Source organism: Balaenoptera physalus (genome assembly GCF_965194825.1).
Source record: "Balaenoptera physalus genome assembly, chromosome: 4".
NCBI lineage: Eukaryota > Metazoa > Chordata > Mammalia > Artiodactyla > Balaenopteridae > Balaenoptera > Balaenoptera physalus.
In genome coordinates, this window is record NC_138891.1 from 103,585,019 (window position 1) to 103,604,504 (window position 19,486).

The 19,486-nt window shown below is 35.5% G+C and overlaps 1 pseudogene across 1 annotated transcript; it reads left to right on the top strand.

Annotated features, from left to right (window-relative positions):
- The first annotated feature begins 2,219 nt into the window (after positions 1–2,219).
- On the top strand, positions 2,220–16,957 carry LOC309660100 (ras-related protein Rab-28 pseudogene; annotated as a pseudogene). Its single transcript has one exon. The product of its transcript is annotated as a ras-related protein Rab-28 pseudogene (transcript).
- The last annotated feature ends 2,529 nt before the right edge of the window (positions 16,958–19,486 follow it).

Here is a 19,486-nt window from a genome sequence, read left to right on the forward strand (position 1 = left end):
CCTCGATTATACTGTGGTGGCATAAAGAAAGAAAATGCTGGAAGAAAATGGGAGCAAACTGAAGAACAATTTAGAGAATTTCAATGGCCAAATCTATGTCAACCTGAACAATGAAATAAATGATATATTGGATTATAATCCATAGTCCATAGTGATATAAATAAATAAGTGAATAAATAAATGAGTGAGATGGGACAGGTTTTGTTACAGTCAAATTCTAATTAATAAATGTGGAAGTAATTATGAAAATAGAAAATCACCATTAGGCAAACACCACAGTAATAATTATATCAGGCAAGAGTCACAGATGGATGCTAAAATTAGTAGATAAAAATATGATAAGAAACAAGACATTTGCATAGTTTCAAAATATCTCCTCACAAGATACTTATTAATTACAAATGAAAATATAACCTTATAGTGGAGAAACCTGGCAGACATCACCTTAACCAAGTGATAAAAGTTAAAACTGCATAATAAGACATCATGAGTTAAGACATGTCAGGCTGTACCTCCTGATATGATACACTGAGAAGGTTACAACATTACTTCTATGATATTATTGCTAAAAAATGAATAAATTAAATTTAAACGTGAGGAAATATCAGCTAAACCCAAACTGAGTGACATTCTACAAAATAGCTGGTCCATGCTCTCCAAAATGTCAAGGTCATGAAAGACAAACAAAGAGGCATTATAATAGAATTGAGAAGGCTAACAAAATATAACAACTAAAGGCAAAATGCGATTCTGCATTGAACCTTGAACTAGAAAAGCAGCATTAGTGGTACAACTGGCAAAATTCAAAGTTTCTAGATTAATTAATAACATCACCGTATAAATGTTCATTACTTGATGTCATTAATTTTATTGTGATTATACAAGGTGTTAACATTACGAGAAGTTGGGTTAATGGCATATAAGAGCTCTCTGCACTATTTTTGCAAATTTCAGTAAGTGTAAGATGATTTCAAATTAAAAGCTAATTTATAATAAATCCATCTTCACCCCTATCTCCATGAGCTTCAGTTGACAATACTTTACTTTTGTGTTATACATTTTGCTGTGGATAAACCATTCCAATCTTAGTGGCATAAAGCAACAATATTTATTATTATGCGTCATGGTTCTGGGGATTTAATTTGAAGTTACCTTTAACTTACAAAAAGTTGCAAAAATAGCAAAGAGAGCTTTTATATACCATTCACTGAACATCTCCTAATGCTGATATCTTATGTAACCATGGTACAATTAATGACCTCAAAAAATAAACATTGATACAATAATACTATTATTATGTCTCAGGCTTCTGGGGATATTGGACTAGACTAGGTGGTTCTCACACTCAGTCTTTCATGTGGCTAAGATCAAACAGTTACAGGAGCTGGAGTCATCTGAAGGCTTCAATCACCATTCCTGCTACATTTTAGAAAACACTAATCTACCTGAACTTTCTTCAACATGAGCATTCTTGATTATGTCTGTTCTTTGCTATAATCATTGTTCTCTCTCTAACAGTTACACTCTTTTCATGGGTTTTTAAAATATTCTTCACATGGAATATTTGCTTTTTCCTTATTACTAATAATTAAATCAGAAAACTACACCAAAAACATTAAATAAAATTGAATTTAATTCATGATTTTCAAAAGTTATTCATGATTTTTTTTAAAAAAAACCTTAGCATACTTTAAAAAAAGGCATTTATCTAACAACAACAACAACAACAAAACCCTGTAACAAACATAATAATTACAAAACTTTTGATACATTAAAGCCAGGTACAATGCAACTTGTTAACTGTCTAAAAATCTTAATCAGTGTAATAAAAGTAAATAAAGAAAATAATAACTAAAAGAGAGAGACCGGGCTTCCCTGGTGGCGCAGTGGTTGAGAGTCTGCCTTCCGGTGCAGAGGACGCGGGTTCGGGCCCTGGTCTGGGAGGGTCCCGCGTGCCGCGGAGCGACTCGGCCCGTGAGCCACAATTACTGAGCCTGCGCGTCTGGAGCCTGTGCGCGGCAACGAGAGGCCGCGATAGTGTGAGGCCCACGCACCGCGATGAAGAGTGGCCCCCGCTTGCCACAACTGGGGAAAGCCCTCGCACAGAAACGAACACCCAACACAGCCATACATACATACATACATACATACATACATAAAAAGAATGTAAGCAGACAAGAATATCATTAAAAAAAAAAAATTTTTTTTTTTAAAAAAAATAAAAGAGAGAGACCATTTTTTTTTTCTTGGATACAACATAACTGTCAGCATACAAAAAGGAAATAGCATAAACAGGTATACCCTTAGAAATAATAAGTTCAATCAATTTTCTGGATGTCGGCATAACATATAGAATCAACAGCATTTCATAATTCAGTAATAACAAAATAGATGTTTAAAAATGTTAAACAATCTCATGAAAAACAATAAAGTCTCTAGGACTAAATGTAACAAAAGTAGAAAGGATCACCATAAAAATATTATAATATATTGCTATAGGCTTTTTAAAAGACCTAAATAAATGGAAAGATACACCATATTGATGGATAAAGACACTCACTCTTATAATTATGTCAATTATGCTCCAACTGAGCTTTAAATTAAATGCAATATCGTTAAAAATCAGCCAATACCTTGAAAGATGCAATCTGCCAAAGCTCAGAAGTAGAAGTAGACAATCAGAATAGGCCTATTACTATTAAAGAAATTTGAGTTGATAAATAATAACCTTTAAATCAGAACGCATCCAGACTATATGGGTTCACTGGTGAATTCTATGAAATATTTAAGGAAGGAATTGGTGTAATTTGTCTACAATCTTGTTCAGAAGATAAAAGCAGAGGGAATACTTCTTAACTCATTCTATGAGGCAAGCATTATCCTAATAGCAAAACTAGACAAAGACTTTACAGGAAAAGAAACTATAAATCAATATCTCTCATGAACACAGGTGTAAAGTCCTCAACAAAATGTTAACAAATCAAGTGCAACAATGCATAAAAAGAATTATACATTATACCCAAGCGGGATTTATCTGAGGTAGGCAAGGTTGGTTCAACATTTGAAAGTCTATTAATGTATATCATCACATCAACAGGCTAAAGAAGAGAAATCACACAATTATATCAATAGATGCAGAAAAAGCATTTAACAAAATCTAACACCCATTCATGATTTTTTTAAAAAGTCTCAGCAAACTAGGAATAGAGGGGAACTTCCTTGACTTGACAAAAAACATCTACAAAAAAACCTGCAACTAACATCACACTTAATGATGAGAAACTCAAAGTTTTCCAGCTAAGATCAGGAACAAGGCAAGAATGTCCCTTCTCACCACTGCCTTTACCATCATACTGGAAATCCTAGTTAATGTGATAAGGCAGTAAAAGGAAATAAAAGGTATACATATGAGAATGAAGAAATAAAACTGTCCTTATTCACAGATGACATGATGGTCTACGTAGAAAACCTGAGAGAACTGAACAAAAAATTTCCAGAATAAGCAATTATCACAAGTTTTCAGGATACAAGGTTAATGTGCAAAAGTCAATCCCTTTCCTATATACTAGCAATGAACAAGTGGAATTTGAAATCAAAAACACATTATCATTTTACATTAGCACCCTCTCCCACAAAAAAGAAATACTTAGGTAGGTATGAATCTTATAAAAAATGTGTACAAAATCTTTGAGGAAAACTACAAAACTCTGATGAAAGCTATCAATGGAGAACTAAATAAATGGAGAGATATCCCATGTTTATTGACAGGAAGACTCAATATTGTCAAGATGTCATTCTTCCCAGCTTGATCTATAGATTCAACACACTCCAAATCAAAATCTCAACAAGCTATTTTATGACTATCAACAAAACAATTCTAAAGTTTATATGGAGTAGCAAAAGACCCAGAATAGCCAACTCATTATTGAAAAAAGAGGAACAAAGTTGGAGGATTTACACTACTGGACATCAAGACTTACTATAAAGCTACAGTAATCAAGACAGTGTGGTATAGCTGAAAGCATAAACAAATAGATCAGTGGAAGAGAATAGAGAGCCCAGAAATAGATGAAAATAAATACAGTCAACTGATCTTTGATAAAGGAGCAGAGGAAGTACAATAGAACAAAGATAGTATTTTCAACATATAGTGTTGAAACAACTGGACACTTACATGCCAAAAAAAAAAAAAAAAAGAAACTAGGGACAGACCTTACATCCTTCACAAATATTAGCTCAACTAGATATTATACACTTTAATCATGAAAAATGTTATATATTAGGGAGGTCTTCTACATAAGTACGTGGATTTATTTTTAGTTCCTATGTTTGAGATTCTTTGACCTTAACCTATATAATAGATTTTTGCAATGAGAAAATAGTGAACATGGCAGAGAGCAAGTTACTAAGTACTTAATGAGATTATGGGCAGTTAATTTTCCCAACAACCCATTTCTTGAGATTTCTATTACAATTCCAAACCATGCTGGGTGCATCACAAAATTTATGAGAAGTCCTTATATTCAAAACAATGGAGCACTGATAGCATGCTGTCTTATACTGTTGGTTATTTTACAGCTTCCATCGAAAGAGGATAAATAAAACACTGATGCTTTAAGTACTTGAGTTCTTCCCATTCACAACTCTGAGTGATGAACTAAGGAGTTATACTTAGGATCCCCATAACCTCTGCCTAATGCTGCCTTTTGACACAGTTACATTCCTTGAGGATAAAGACTATGGTTGTTGCATTTGCTTTCTTTTCTTACACTTAGTGGAGTGCCTGATATATAGTAGGAGCTCAATAAATATTATAGCAACAACGTATCCACATTTCACAGACGTGAAAGCCAAGGTTTAGAGAGGTGGAGGAGCAGCAGGTACCAGAATGCCTGAGTGGTTAAGGTGTTGGACTTAAGATCCAATGAATTACATCCTCTTGGGTTCGAACCCCACTTCTGGTACAAGTCAACCCGCTTTTCCAAATAGAGAGGTGGAGGAGCTTGTGCAAGGTGGAAAGGCAAATCCCAAGCTCGGTGACTTCAGCAGTTCCCTTGCCATCTCCCTTGTTAAGATATGGAGGGCCCCTAAGACCCCATTCTCCTGTTAGGCAGCTTCCTATGAATACTACAGATTTTTCATGCTCCTCAAGTGAAGGTGGCTCAAAGAGAGTGAAACCTAATTATTAGGATAATGTGGTAAAATACCATTTACTGATAGTGATTGCATCCTGCTCAAAGAAACTAGTGATGAAATTTCTATTATCTTACTTCTCAAAGCTGCTAAAAAGCATAATTTTCTGTTCCTTCATGATTAAAATCCCTTGAGATCCATTTTTGTAATCTAAGAACAAAAATAAACATTGCTCCCTACCATGTGTACTTTGAAGAATTTGCTCTTCAGGAGGATTATATAACAGACACCTTTCAGATGGTTCTGTGTCAATTAAGAGAAAGCAACCTTAATTGTGATTATGGATGTTTAAACCAGGTGTGATTTCCTGGCTGTGTTTAGCCAAATCTCCTGCAGACCCTTTCCATATAGCACCACTGAGTTCAGTCTGGTCTAGGTAGATTGGCATACATTTCAGCTTACTGTGGCACAGCAAGCTTCCAATAGAATCTTGTCAGTGCAATTTCACACAATGGGCGGGCATGTGTGTTCTACATATTAGGAAAGGCTCTTGTTTGCCAATGCAACAGGTTTTTTATTCTGAATTCATTTAAAGCATCAAATGAGGTTACAATGGTAAATATCACAGGAAAAAGTTAACAATGATAGTCACGGTTCCTCAGAAATCTTGGCTTTGTCCACCAAACCATTTAAGGAGGAAACTTGCTATACTGTGCTCTATTTCTGCTGCTTGCTCTCATGATAGCAATTTAGATTAGTAAGGATCTGATTATTTTTATTAATGGGAAAATTTTTAGTGTTTTTTACTGCTTATAAATTAAATATATAGGGGAGGTGGCATTAACTCTCATTTCTTACTTTATATATTTTATAGTTTGAATTTCCAAATAGCATGTGCTACCTTAGTAATTTTATACATTCATGAAAGAATTTTTTAAATAATGAACATCATTTCAATTAAGTAAACACAAGCCACACCTGCTTACTGTTTTTTAAAATTCAGACAATACCAACAGATACAAAATAGAAACAAATTCCACCATCTAGAGATGTCAGTTGAGAACATTAGTATGTACATATTTATTTAAATTGTGAAAATACTTTTAACTTGGCTAATATTGTTTTGTTATATATTTCTTTCTTTTAATAATACATAATGATCATCTTTCCATATAACTTTATGAATGTCGCAACATTATTTTTAATGGCCACAAAATATTTCATTATGGACATGCATTAAATATTTTTAACTAATTCCCTAATAATATACAGTTAGTTTGCTTCCAACTCCTCAATATTATAAACAATGCTATATGAACATTTATTTACTTCTCTGATTAATTCCTTAGTTTAAGGAGTTTGAAGAAGACATAGATTTTAAGTCTCTTACTACATATTGCCAGAGTATCATTCCAAACGTTGAACCAGTATGTATTCCTACCCACAATATAGTCAAGTTGCCATTCACTTAAAATGGTTCTCCGGTTTCCCCATAAAAACAAAAGAAAAATTTTTTTAATTTTAATTAAGAAAAATAGAAGCTAGAAAACACAAGAGTACTGACACCAGCAGCAACCTTGTTCAAATTCTTTCCCTTGGGAGGAAAGAAGGGACTAACTACCATTTGCTGAGTACCTGTAATGGATCAGTCACTATGCAAAGCGCTTAGCCAAAGGCATTTCATTCAATCTGCAATAACAATCTTAGGAAATAGGGGTAGTATAACATCTCCACATCACAGAAAAAGCCGTGTTTCATAAAAGTTGAGTATCTTGACCAAGGTTACCTAGATAATAAGTTTTGACCCTGAAATGTGCAGGCTGATTTGTTTGACATCATGTTTTTTCTCATTCAGGTTTGAGGTTCTCCACCAGATTTCCACATGTTAGTGATACATGACCTTGCTAGGTTCCCTATAATGCAAGGTACTCCTAGTCTCAGGTCTGGAAGAAATACCTGGTTCAAAATTTACATCTTTTACAGGGAAACACATGAAGCAATCAGGAAGGAAATGAGGATATTGTTTTGTAACATTTTCACATAATTTTCAACTCAGGGGCCATTCATACTTTGTAAAACTTCTCAAAGTTTCATACATAAAACTTTTCAAATAGGCTTACGGAAAAGATATTTTCAGGTACACATTCTGCCTTAAATTAAAAAAAAAAAAGAAAAACAACTTTAACTTACTAATGAGTATGTACCTTGAGAAATAAATGGGAGAGAAAAATAAAAGGGAAAATGAGAGCTTAGAAAACAATGCTGTACATCGGGGAATATGCACTTAAGAACAATAATGACAATTTCTAACACATAACTCGCATCCCACACGCCCATATGAAAGACAAAATCTTAAGTAATAGATTTAGCTGTCAGTTATAATATCTGTTCTCACACGTAGTGTTAATGAAACTGGAGCAGCAGGAGGAGAATGCACATACTTTTTGTTAGAAATAAATGGATGGCTTCATTTGTTCCAACTTTCTAGATTCCCTTTGTTGATCACACTTTCGGATTTTTTCATGTTGGAATTTAATCATAAAGTCATCATTTTTAAAAGAGAATTATCCCCTTATAATACTCAATGCAGTATCATGCTGAAGTGTACAGCTATAGTTAAGTTTCCTATAAAAATGGTTACTCTTTAACTTGGCATTTGAATGAAGTAGGCAGAGCAACATAAAAATTTTGCAAGTTTTCCCCAGTCTTTTTCCCCCCACAATAAGGCAGCATTGACAAATTCCAAATCTTAAATCAGCTGATTATGAATTCCCTATCTTTCTTTATTTTAATAATATATTTCCTACTTTTCCTCCAACATCACAACGTGCTCTTAAAATATATGCAGTGCCCTAATTCTTATAGGAAATTCTTGAAATTCACAGAATGCTAATCGTTTTTATATTTCACAAATTCAATTTACAAAATGGCAAAATTAAAGTCAGAAGAGAAAGAAACTAGAAAAATCCTAGCTGATTTACACTTGGGAGACAGAAAGTTTTCTCTTTCTGTTTGCACATATAAGACTAAAGAGAAAAATTTAAGAGCAGAAGTGATGCTGACATTCTCATCTCATCTGACAGATATTTGAAAAGCAAATCTTCATTCTTATTTATCTATGCTGTGGGAAATCAGTTTTAACCAGGCTCTGACAAAAGGCATCCTCCAGAATCCTGACACTGATGCATATAGGGTGGTTATTTTCAATCTGAGACCAAGTTAAAAGTGTCCCCCTTCCTGTCCCTCCCCACCACACACAGAGGGTACCTTCTGTGCCTTTCTCACAGAAGACCTCTGGAATACCCCATGGCACTCATCCTGTATTATTATCACAGCACTCATCTCAACTGAAGCACTTCCTGTATAAAATCAATTGTTTCAACCCCCTAAAAGAAATCTCCCCAAATAAACAAATACTTGAATAACATGGCACTATTTTTACTGAAGAGCAGGAGTTTTAGATTTAACAATGTGCAGTATGCTGGTTAAAATGAATGACTTCACTACAGATACAAGACACTGGCATTCGTTGTGCACTATTAAAGAAAAAAAAGGTATGATTATACTATATCTGATGAATCCCAATTTAAAAAGCCACAGATAAACTCCGTTTAATGTAATTTGTATTGGTCAGAAAGCACCCTTCAATTCTCTTAGATGTATTGGGAACACAGCCTCACCCAGCTCTCATGTCTGCAAAAGCAGTGTTTCAAAAAGTGAGAATTCTTTAATTAGAAGAACATATAAGAAGAAGGACACCTGTGCTCTCACTGGCAGACAGTGTTCATTAGAACTCTGAGAACTGAGGTCTCTCACCAACTCAATTTGAGCAACTTTTATTTATGTAACACTTAGAAAACCCATAAAGAAAATTCCATAAAGAAAGAATAGGTGGCCTTCAGGCTATTCCTAAATTACCTCAGCAGTAACACAACTCTTCATTTCTGCTGTGTAGGGAATCCACTTATTTTTCCACGGAGGGGTTCTACTTTCCCTCTCACTTTTATTGACAGCAGCATGGGTCTTCTCTTACTGAGATGCGGGCCTGGGGGCATTTTCAATTACAGCAGACAGAAAGTTTTCAACATTCTTTCCAATTCTTGATCCAAATCCCTAAACCCTGGATAGGACAACACACAGATTGGAAGCTGGTACTCATACACAATCTATATGTGCACCTTTGCTGCATTACGAAAATGAATGGTTGGAACGTTGAAAATCATGGAGAGGGTACACTTCAAATCATCTGGTTGCCTTCCAAACCATGAACATACTACCTGTGAGCTAGACCTAACATTAACCTTCAGAATCACTATGTTGTACACCTGAAACTAATGCAATATTGTAAGTCAACTATACTTCAAAAAAATGCATTTTCAATCTTGCACAGGGCACAGGAGCAGAGGACAAGGCTCAGGAACTTGCTAATCCTGGAAGGGAAGGAGATCCAAGGTTTACTCCACTGTGAATAGTTGTCACCTCTTACAAGTAAGAACTATTTGAAATATTTAAAGTTTACATTCAATGTTTTATATACTTTAGAAAAGATCATTTCAAAATATCTATACTGTATAAATATATATATATATACACATACATACGTGTGTGTGTGTATATATATATAAATGAGCAAATATAAAGAGCAAACACATAGGGCTTACATAGTACTAGGCACTGCTCTAAGTGTTTCACATATATGAAACTCCCTTAATCCTCACAACCTTATAAAGTGGGTACTACTGTTATCATACTATTGACAGACTGAACTGAGAGGTTAGGTAACTGACCCAAGGTCACACAGCTAGTAAACGAGTGGTAAAGCTTTCTCCATACCCAGGCATTCTGGATTCAGAGTTCATGCTCTTAACCACCATATTATACAACCTCTTTCAGTTTTCAGAAAACAATTAAAATTTAATTTTTCTTTTAAATCCACATACAGAGACATTAACTTGATTTATTCTAAGTTACCCAGTCCCTCCCTCCCTCCACCTCCAAGTTCCCTGACAAGGTTTATCCTAATGGTACATACATTTAAATTTTTATTTTTTCAGAGCTGATTTTGAATATAGCATAAAGTTCTTTGAAATTCCCCAATAAATGCAAATAAAATTTTGAATCAATATTTGATATACTAGCAAGCTGTGCCAAAGCAATTTTTATCACTACAAAAGGCAAGTTTCAATGGCCTGATGATTCTTTTATTTGTTCCATTATTTATTTATAACACCTAGAGCATATGATCTTTTGAGTTAATCTTACAAATGAAAAGTCTCATAAAGAGTGGAAAAGCGAACAGACGGCATAATTCCAGGAAAGGCCAGGAATCTTAGTACTTTTCTACCTGGCAATTTAAAGTAAAATTCACATCGAAACTGAAGCAGGCTATCTGTTGTCTGGGTTAGAGCTTACAGGAAAAAGCATTAAGTATCACCAACAAGCATATCATCTCTGACTCCAGGGATGGTCCCACACCCTCTAATTGGTGCCATTCCGTACTAATCAATACATTACAAGCACCTAATAGGCACGCCTGCAAATTCTAGGGAAACAACTCACTGCAGAAAACACTGTAGCCCTGAATGTTCATACTCAAGTGCAAATGTTAATTCATGCAGTACTTGCATTAAACTGGGCTAATTATCTACTGAAGGAATCTATTAAAGGCATGCTGTCAATCCTACAGATTGGGTTCAGCAAAGTGAAACTGAATTGCTTGCCTTTTCAGCTAATTACAAAACTCTGTCTGACATGCTTTAAGAATGGTCAAAAAAAAGTACACATGGGCGCAGGGGGAAGGGAGGTGGGCAAGATGACACTCGGTGAGCGATTCTCCCCGGATACCTCCAGCGACTGCTGAGCCACCGGGGCAGGGGGTGCTGCCCGCCCTGCCGCCCTTCCTCCTCTCCCCTGCCCCCAGAGACCCCCCCCATTCCCTTCCTCCTACCTCGGGTAGGGGTGGGTGGGAAGGGAAGGGAGGGGAGGCACGCCTAGTTCCTGCGGGCCTGGTTCCTGGGACACCATGTCGGACTCTGAAGAGGAGAGCCCGGACCAGCAACTGAGAATCGTCGTGCTGGGGGGCGGCACCTCAGGGCAGACCTCCTTAGCTACGTGTTTTGCTCAGGAAACTTTTGGGAAACAGTACAAACAAACTATAGGACTGGATTTCTCTTTGAGAAGAATAACGTTGCCAGGAAACTTGAATGTTACTCTTTAAGTTTGGGACGTAGGAGGGCAGACAATGGGAGGCAGGCTGTTGGATAAATTTATGTATGGAGCACAGGGAATCCTCTTGGTATATGATATTACAAATTATCAAAGCTTTGAGAATTTAGAAGATTGGTATTCTGTGGTGAAGAAAGTGAGGGAGGAATCAGAAAATCAGCCAATGGCTGCCTTGGTGGGCAATAAAATTGATTTGGAGCATATGCAAACGGTAAAACCTGAAAAACACTTAAGGTTTTGCCAGGAAAATGGTTTTAGTAGCCACTTTGTCTCAGCAAAGACAGGAGACTCTGTCTTCCTGTGTTTTCAGCAAGTTGCTGCTGAAATCCTTGGAATTAAGTTAAACAAAGCCGAAATAGAACAGTCACAGAGGGTGGTGAAGGAAGATATTGTAAACTACAACCAGGAACCTATGCCAAGAACTGTTAACCCTCCTAGAAGCTCTATGCGTGCAGTTCAGTGAGCGCATTTTTCTTCTGTATTGATAGTTCTGGCTGCTCTTCGCCTCTGTGTGGGCCCGAGGACCTCTAGGAATTTGTTTTATCAGTGACCATCTCTGTAGTTCAGTTAACGCTTTCCTCTCAACTCGCTTCATCATTGCATGCTGCCTCAGCCGTAGGCAGCTCCTTGAGCTGCAAAGAATTCAACTTTGGGACAACACACTTTGAATTCAAAATGGAAAGCCCATTCTCTGGAATTAGACTGCTTCACTGAAAAAGAATAATGTTGGTTCTCTTTATGTCCTCACTTCTTTTTTCCCTGATGTAAGTTTTTTTAAACAAATATGAAAACTATCCAAGTCTTGATCATCAGCCAGGATTTTGCCACAGCACAGTTTCATACTCTTACCTGAACTCATACCTGGCAAAGTATGCTTCATAGTGCAAACATTTAAACGAGTAATATACTTTATCTACAGATACTTAAGAAGGCATTCTTTTGCTGTCTATTGTGAGTGAAAATATATAAAGCTGTATCTAGCTGAAAATGCTTGAAATAAAGGTATAATAGAAATGGTTTTTTTTCATTTTTTAAAAAAGAGCCTAAATTCTTTACATTTTAGCTGTAGCTCACAAAGTAGTGAGTATTTGATATTGTATTTTTCTTATTATATCATGGTCATTATGTATTGTGTAATACTCAGGTTAGATGGCTTTGTGAATTCTGATAAATGTTCAGCTGATGCTCCATGTGGACTTTCTCCTGCAAACTGTGTAAGAGTACTCCCAGAATGAGTTATGACCATTGTTGGATCATTGTGAACTGTACCTGAGGTTCAGATGTTTTTCTCCGGCAAAAAAATTTATTTAAATTACAAAAAAAAAAAAAAAAAGTACACATGACCTGCATACAGCTCCCCAACACACACTGAGTCTCTTCTTGTCAATCAAGAAAATACAGGACATGATGACATAGGAAGAGAAGCACAGCCTGAGGCCATGTGCTCTTTCATTACATCTCTTATGGTCCCATAAAGAATGTGGCATGCCACAAATAACCAGATTTTTAAAAAATCTCAAACCTCATAGAATTGGTTTTTCATTGCATAGTTTCAAATAATAAACAATAGCTTTTAAGCACTTAGAGATATTCCTCAATGGTTATGTTTAATATTCTTATACATTTTAACAAAAAAAAATCTGGCTATAGAATTCTTCTTTTCCTTTTGCCTCTTATATTAACCTAAAAGTCAAGAGGAAAGTAGGATTCTTCCCTCTGTTTTCCCCACTTTCTCTAGCTTCACTGGGTCTCAAGTTTCTAAAAACTCATCACACTCAGATAATGATGCATAGACCTTATAAGGAGGACAGAGGAAGCAGTTTACAATATAGCACCTAGACAAATTCCAAAATATTTTGTGGGGTGGAGCCAACTTGCTGTCAAAATCAGACATTCTTTTCTTCTACATGGATATGTTCGTTATTGGCAGATTTCCATATCTTTCTGACATACCCACACCTTAAGTTTTATACTATCCACACCTATATAAAAACTCAAGCTCAAAACAATAATCCTGAGCCATCAAATAGGCTGATTTAGCACCAGCACAATATTATAGAAGGCATGTAGCATTTAAGGGGATTTTACAACTATTACTCTCAATGATGGATAAAGGATTGATGATTAAGTTATTCAAAAATTCACTATATAATGATTCATATCCTATTCCTCTTTCTCTCATGTCACATGTGTGTAAATATCAGCAAATCCCATTGGCTTTACCTTAAAAATCTATTCAGAGTCTATCTACTTGTTACCATCACTACTGCTACAGCCATGTTCAAGGTATGGTCATCTCAAGCCTATAGAACCGCAATAGCCTCAAAATTTGTACCTCTGCTTCCACCTCTGCCCCTCTCTTAGTCTATATCCCTTTCACACAGAAGCCATAACATAAAAATAATGTAATAATTAAGTAAAAATATAAAAATCATCTCAAAGAAATTGAAGATGACACAAATTGAAAGATATACTGTGTTCTTGGATTGGAAAAATCAATATTGTTAAAATGACTATAGTACCCAAGGCAATCTACAGATTCAATGCAATCCCTATCAAAGTATCAATGGCATTTGTCACAGAACTGTAACAAAAAAATTTTAAATTTCTATGGAAACACAAAAGACCCTGCATACCCTAAACAATCTTGAGAAAGAAGCACAGAGCTGGAGGAATCATGCTCCCTGACTTCAGACTATACTACAAAGCTACAGTAATGAAAACAGTATGGTACTGGCACAAAACAGACATATAGATCAACGGAACAGGATAGAAAGCCCAGAAATAAACCCATGCATTTATGGTCAATTAATCTACAACAAAGGAGGCAAGAATACACAATGGAGAAAAGATAGTCTCTTCAATAAAAGGTGCTGGGAAAACTGGACAGCTACATGTAAAAGAATGAAATTAGAACATCCTCTAACACCATATACAAAAATAAATTCAAAATAAATTAAAGACCTAAATGGGATACCGGATACTATAAAACTCCTAGAGGAAAACATAGGCAGAATACTGTTTTGGATCCATCTCCTAGAGTAATGGAAATAAAAATAAACAAATGGAACCTAATTAAATTTAAAAGTTTTTGCACAGCAAAGGAAACCATAAACAAACAAAAAGACAACCTTCAGAATGCGAGAAAATATTTGCAAACGATGTGACCAACAAGGGGTTAATTTCCAAAATATACAAACAGCTCATACAGCTTAACATCAAAAAAAATACAACCCAATCAAAAAATGGGCAGAAGACCTAAATAAACATCTCTCTAAAGAAGACATACAGATGGCCAGCGGGCACATGAAAAGATGCTCAAAATCGCTAATTATTAGAGAAATGCAAATCAAAATTACAATGAGGTATCAATTCACACCAGTCAGAATGGCCATCATTAAAAAGTCTACAAATAATAAATGCTGGAGAGGGTGTGGAGGAAAAGAAACTCTCTTACACTGTTGGTGGTAATGTATATTGGTAGAGTCACTATGGGGAACAGTATTCCTTAAAAAACTAAAAATAGCACTGCCGTATGATCTAGCACTCCAGGGCCTATATCCAGAGAAAATTCTAATTTCAAAAGATACATGCACCCCAATGTTCATAGTGGCACTATTTACAATAGTCAAGACATGGAAGCAACCTAAATGTCCACTGACAAATGAATGGATAAAGAAGATATATACAATGGAATATTCCTCAGCTATAAAAAAGAATAAAATAATGCCATTTGCAGCAACATGGATGGACCTAGAGATTATCACATTAAGTGAAGTAGAAAGACAAATACCATATGATATCGCTTATATGTGGAATCTTAAAAAGTGATACAAATGAAGTTATTTATAAAACAGAAATAGACTCACAGACACAGAAAACAAACTTATGGTTACCAAAGGGGATGGGGGGGAGTGGATAAATTAGGAGTTTGGGATTAAGAGATACACAATACTATATATAAAATAAGTAAACAAGGACCTACTGTATAGCACAGGAAACTGTACTCAATATCTTGTTATAACCTACAATGGAAAAGAGTCTGAAAAAGAATATATATATGAGTATAACTGAATCACTTTGCTGTACACTTGAAACTAATACAACATTGTAAATTAACTATACTTTAAAAAGGAAAGAAAAAATACAAAAACATAAAATATATATATGTATATATATAAATCATCTTAAAGTGAAATAAATGTCACAAAATGGCAAATACTCTATAATTCCACTTAGATGAGGTTCTAAAGTAATCAAACTCATAGAAAAAAGAAGTAGAATAGTGGTTTCCAGGGGCTGATAGGAGAGGAAAATGGGGAGTTTTTGTTCATTCCATGGGTATACAATTTCAGTTTTGCAAGAGATGTGTTGCACAACAATGTGAATATAGTTGATACTACTGAAGTTACTAAGTTACACACTTAGAAGTGGTAAAAAAAAAAATTAAAATAAAAAAATCATGGTGGAAATTCCTCTACTCAAAAATTATCCCATGACTTCAAATGTACTCTCTAAAATCCTGAACCTTTTCCATGGCCCAGAGGGCTAAGCATGACCGACCCCCACTACCCTCTACAAGGTCTACACCAACCTCCACACCCACCATCCTATCTCACCTCCCACTCTTCCCTCACTCATTCTCTCCAGCCAAACTGGCATTCTCAACACACCAAGGACATGGCTTTGTGAAGCACACTCTTCCCTCCAGAACATCACATTGTTCACTCCTATATTTCATGCAGGTCTCTGATCAAATATCATCTGTCAGGAATGATAGGACCAAACTATCTAAAATCATACCTGTCATTGTGTGCCTCTCTCCTGATTTACTTTCATTTAGCATTTATCAGCATCTGATCAATTTGCTATTTCTTTTCTCCCAACTAAAATTATAAATTGCAAGAGATAAAAAAAAAAAAAGGTTTTATGTTCACTGTTCCATCCCCAGTGCTTAGAACAGTACTTGGAACATTGTGGCTACTCAATAAATATTTATTGAATAAATGAATGAATGAATGGCATGAGTGAATGTGATTGTGGATAACTGAACTATAAAGGGAAATCCATCTCATTACATGTTTTTTAGATCTTTACTCGAATTCCTGACCCTATTGCCTAAGTATGCTCAGCTTAACTGAATATTATTTTACTAAAGTGGAAAACTTATTTATAGGGATTAGGAAATATGTTAATATGTGAAGTACAAAAGTAGTTTTGTCTAGTTTTCGATGTTGTATATTCTTTTTTCATTCTTCTGAGATAATAATATACTTACAAATATCATATGAGCAGTAGTGCTTAGCAAAGCTGTGTGGCCTCATTACTGGTCTCATTTCTGCCAGGGGATGACACACTGTGAAGTAGTCATAAATTACAGGCTGATTAAAAAATACACACACACACACACACACACACACTAAAGTCTGTGTGTTGTCTAACACTAAACTTATTAACTTTAGCCTGCATCCCTGAATGCTGATATGAATTGGTGCCAAGAGGCCTGTAAGGATGGAGAAAAAAGAGCAGGAAGGTAAATACAGAGGAGGAACATAGTTAAGAAAACTGGAGCAAAAAGTGGTAACATAATAACACTAAATCTGTAGCAGGGAAGTATATCAGAGCCTCTTTAAATTGTAATGAAAAAATGCAGAAATGCAATATCAGAAGTTAAATAAGGTCATTCATAAGAGAATATCTGTAGCATATTTCCAACCAACTGTGGGAGTAAAAATTCATGAATAATATTAAAGGTATTTACATGATCCACTGTTCTCCTGAATAGTGTTTGCCTAATGTAATAAGATCTGGATTGCTTGAGCAAAATACAAATTTGGAATTGTAAGACCTAAACCTGACTGCCCATGCTATTAAAAAAGGAAGATGAACTTCTTTGAATACAATAGTTTACATCAATATTATCACTTTACTCCATTTATGTTACAGATTATTGTGATTAAATTAATACTCTGTAATAATTATACTATACTACCCATGAAAGAGATTCTAATCTCCTTTTTTAATATACCTAGGTGTTGGTTTCATTTAAAACAAAGTCTTAGGGACTTCCCTGGTGGTGCAGTGGTTAAGAATCCGCCTGCCAATGCAGGAGACATGGGTTCAAGCCCTGGTCAGGGAAGATCCCACATGCCGCAGAGCAACTAAGCCCATGAGCCACAACTACTGAGACTGCACTCTAGAGCCTGCAAGCCACAACTACTGAGCCCATGTGCCACAACTACTGAAGCCTGAGCAACTAGAGCCCATGCTCCGCAACAAGGGAAGCCACCTCAGTGAGGAGCCCATGCACCACAACGAAAAGCAGCCCTCGCTCACCACAACTAGAGAAAGCCCGCATGCAGCAACACAGCCAAAAATAAGTAAATAAATAAATAAATAAGAATTGCTTTAAAAAAAAGTCTTAAAATTCAAATTTAATTTAAACAATCCCAATCTTCCCTTGTAAAGTAATATGAGAAAATATAGGCTATCCTTTAAAAATAGAATATTCTTTAATAAACGAAAATCTAACTAAAAATTATTCATCTCCCCAATTCTTCTAAAGTTACTTTTTTTAAAACATACATATCTATCTCATTTCCTTCCAACTCTTCAAAGTTGACAGTTACATTTACAAATGCAAAAAGCAAATACAGCTAAAAAGCTTTCCTGTTGTTTTTTTTTTTTTCCATTTTCTCTCAGTGAATATATTTAAATAAAATATCCTTGGAAAAAATGAGAAAAAAAACCTCCTTCATTAATATCAGAGTTTTCTAGTAATAACATTCCCTCAAATTCTAATTTACCTGTATTTTATCTTTTAATCTGGACCTTATCTCCAGATAGTTAGGGCCTCGTGAGAGTATTTTAGATGCTTTTCCTGAAAGGTTTGTTTCACCTTTATTAACGTCCTTAGCTTAGTTCACTTAAGGCAAGTGTTTGATAAATTTTTTTTTACCACCCCTTCACTCTTCCCCCAAGCACAGGGTTATATGGGTTAGCTCTACTTAGTTTAACTTGACTGTGGCATAGGACAAGACCTCTGGCCTCTCTGCTTCCCTTCCTGGTAGTTTTGGTTTTGTTTTGTTGCTATTCTTTAGCCAGCATTTTAACTATCTGAAGAAATCAATCCTTATTTCTTCTCAGAATCACCAGATTACTGTTAGTGAGTCAAGTTTAATGTATTTCAGCTCTTTTCCCCATCAAATAGGGAAGTATATCAGCTATCCAAATAATATGGGGAAAGTACTTTAAGTTACAATGTTTTCATGTTCCTTTTAAGCCAAGTAGATGTGAAAGGACATCTCAACATGACACTCCTCTGTTCTTTATTGCAGATTCATATAAGTGATTCAGTGAATAATTGATTCAGCAAATGTTTTTGATAGTCTGTTCTGTACAATGTGCTGTGCTATGTGCCATGGAGATGAGGAGGCAGATTAGGTATGTTCCTTGTCCTCAAGGAGCTCACAGAAACCTAAAGTTTTATCTTTTAGTTTTATGCATCACAGAAAGTTAGGAAATATATACAGAAATAAGATAATTGTGTAAAATAACTGGCAAGCAAAAACCTCTGTATAAGCATTCATTCTATCAGATGCTGAATCTGCAGAGAAAGAAACAGTGGTAGATTGATTGCCAAAATGTTCCCAATTCCTTACCACCTATTCATGCCTTTTGCAATGTGACCACCTCCTCCCTTCCAATGGTAGAACCAATTTCTCTACCCCATGAATATGGACTAGCCTTATAATTTGCTTTGGTCAGTAGGAAATGCCAAAAGAGTCCATGTGCCAGATCGAATTGTCCAGGTGACTCAGACTCAGACTCATGAGCAATAATACTAGTTTATTCTTTTGTGCCACTAAGCTTGAGACGGTTTATTCACAGTTACAGTGTATTGCTGTGGTGATACATAACTGATATAAGATAGTGGACATAACATTTGCAAATGCATGGGGAACCATGGCTTTCTCTACTAGTATCATGCTACTGCATCTATATAACTTGAGCTGTAGAGAATAAGTGAAATTTCATGAAAAGAAGCGTAATAAAGGAAATGTAAGTTCCACAAGAGTATGAGTTATTGTTTTTTTTTTTCTACTTTGTTCACTGATGTGGCCCAAGC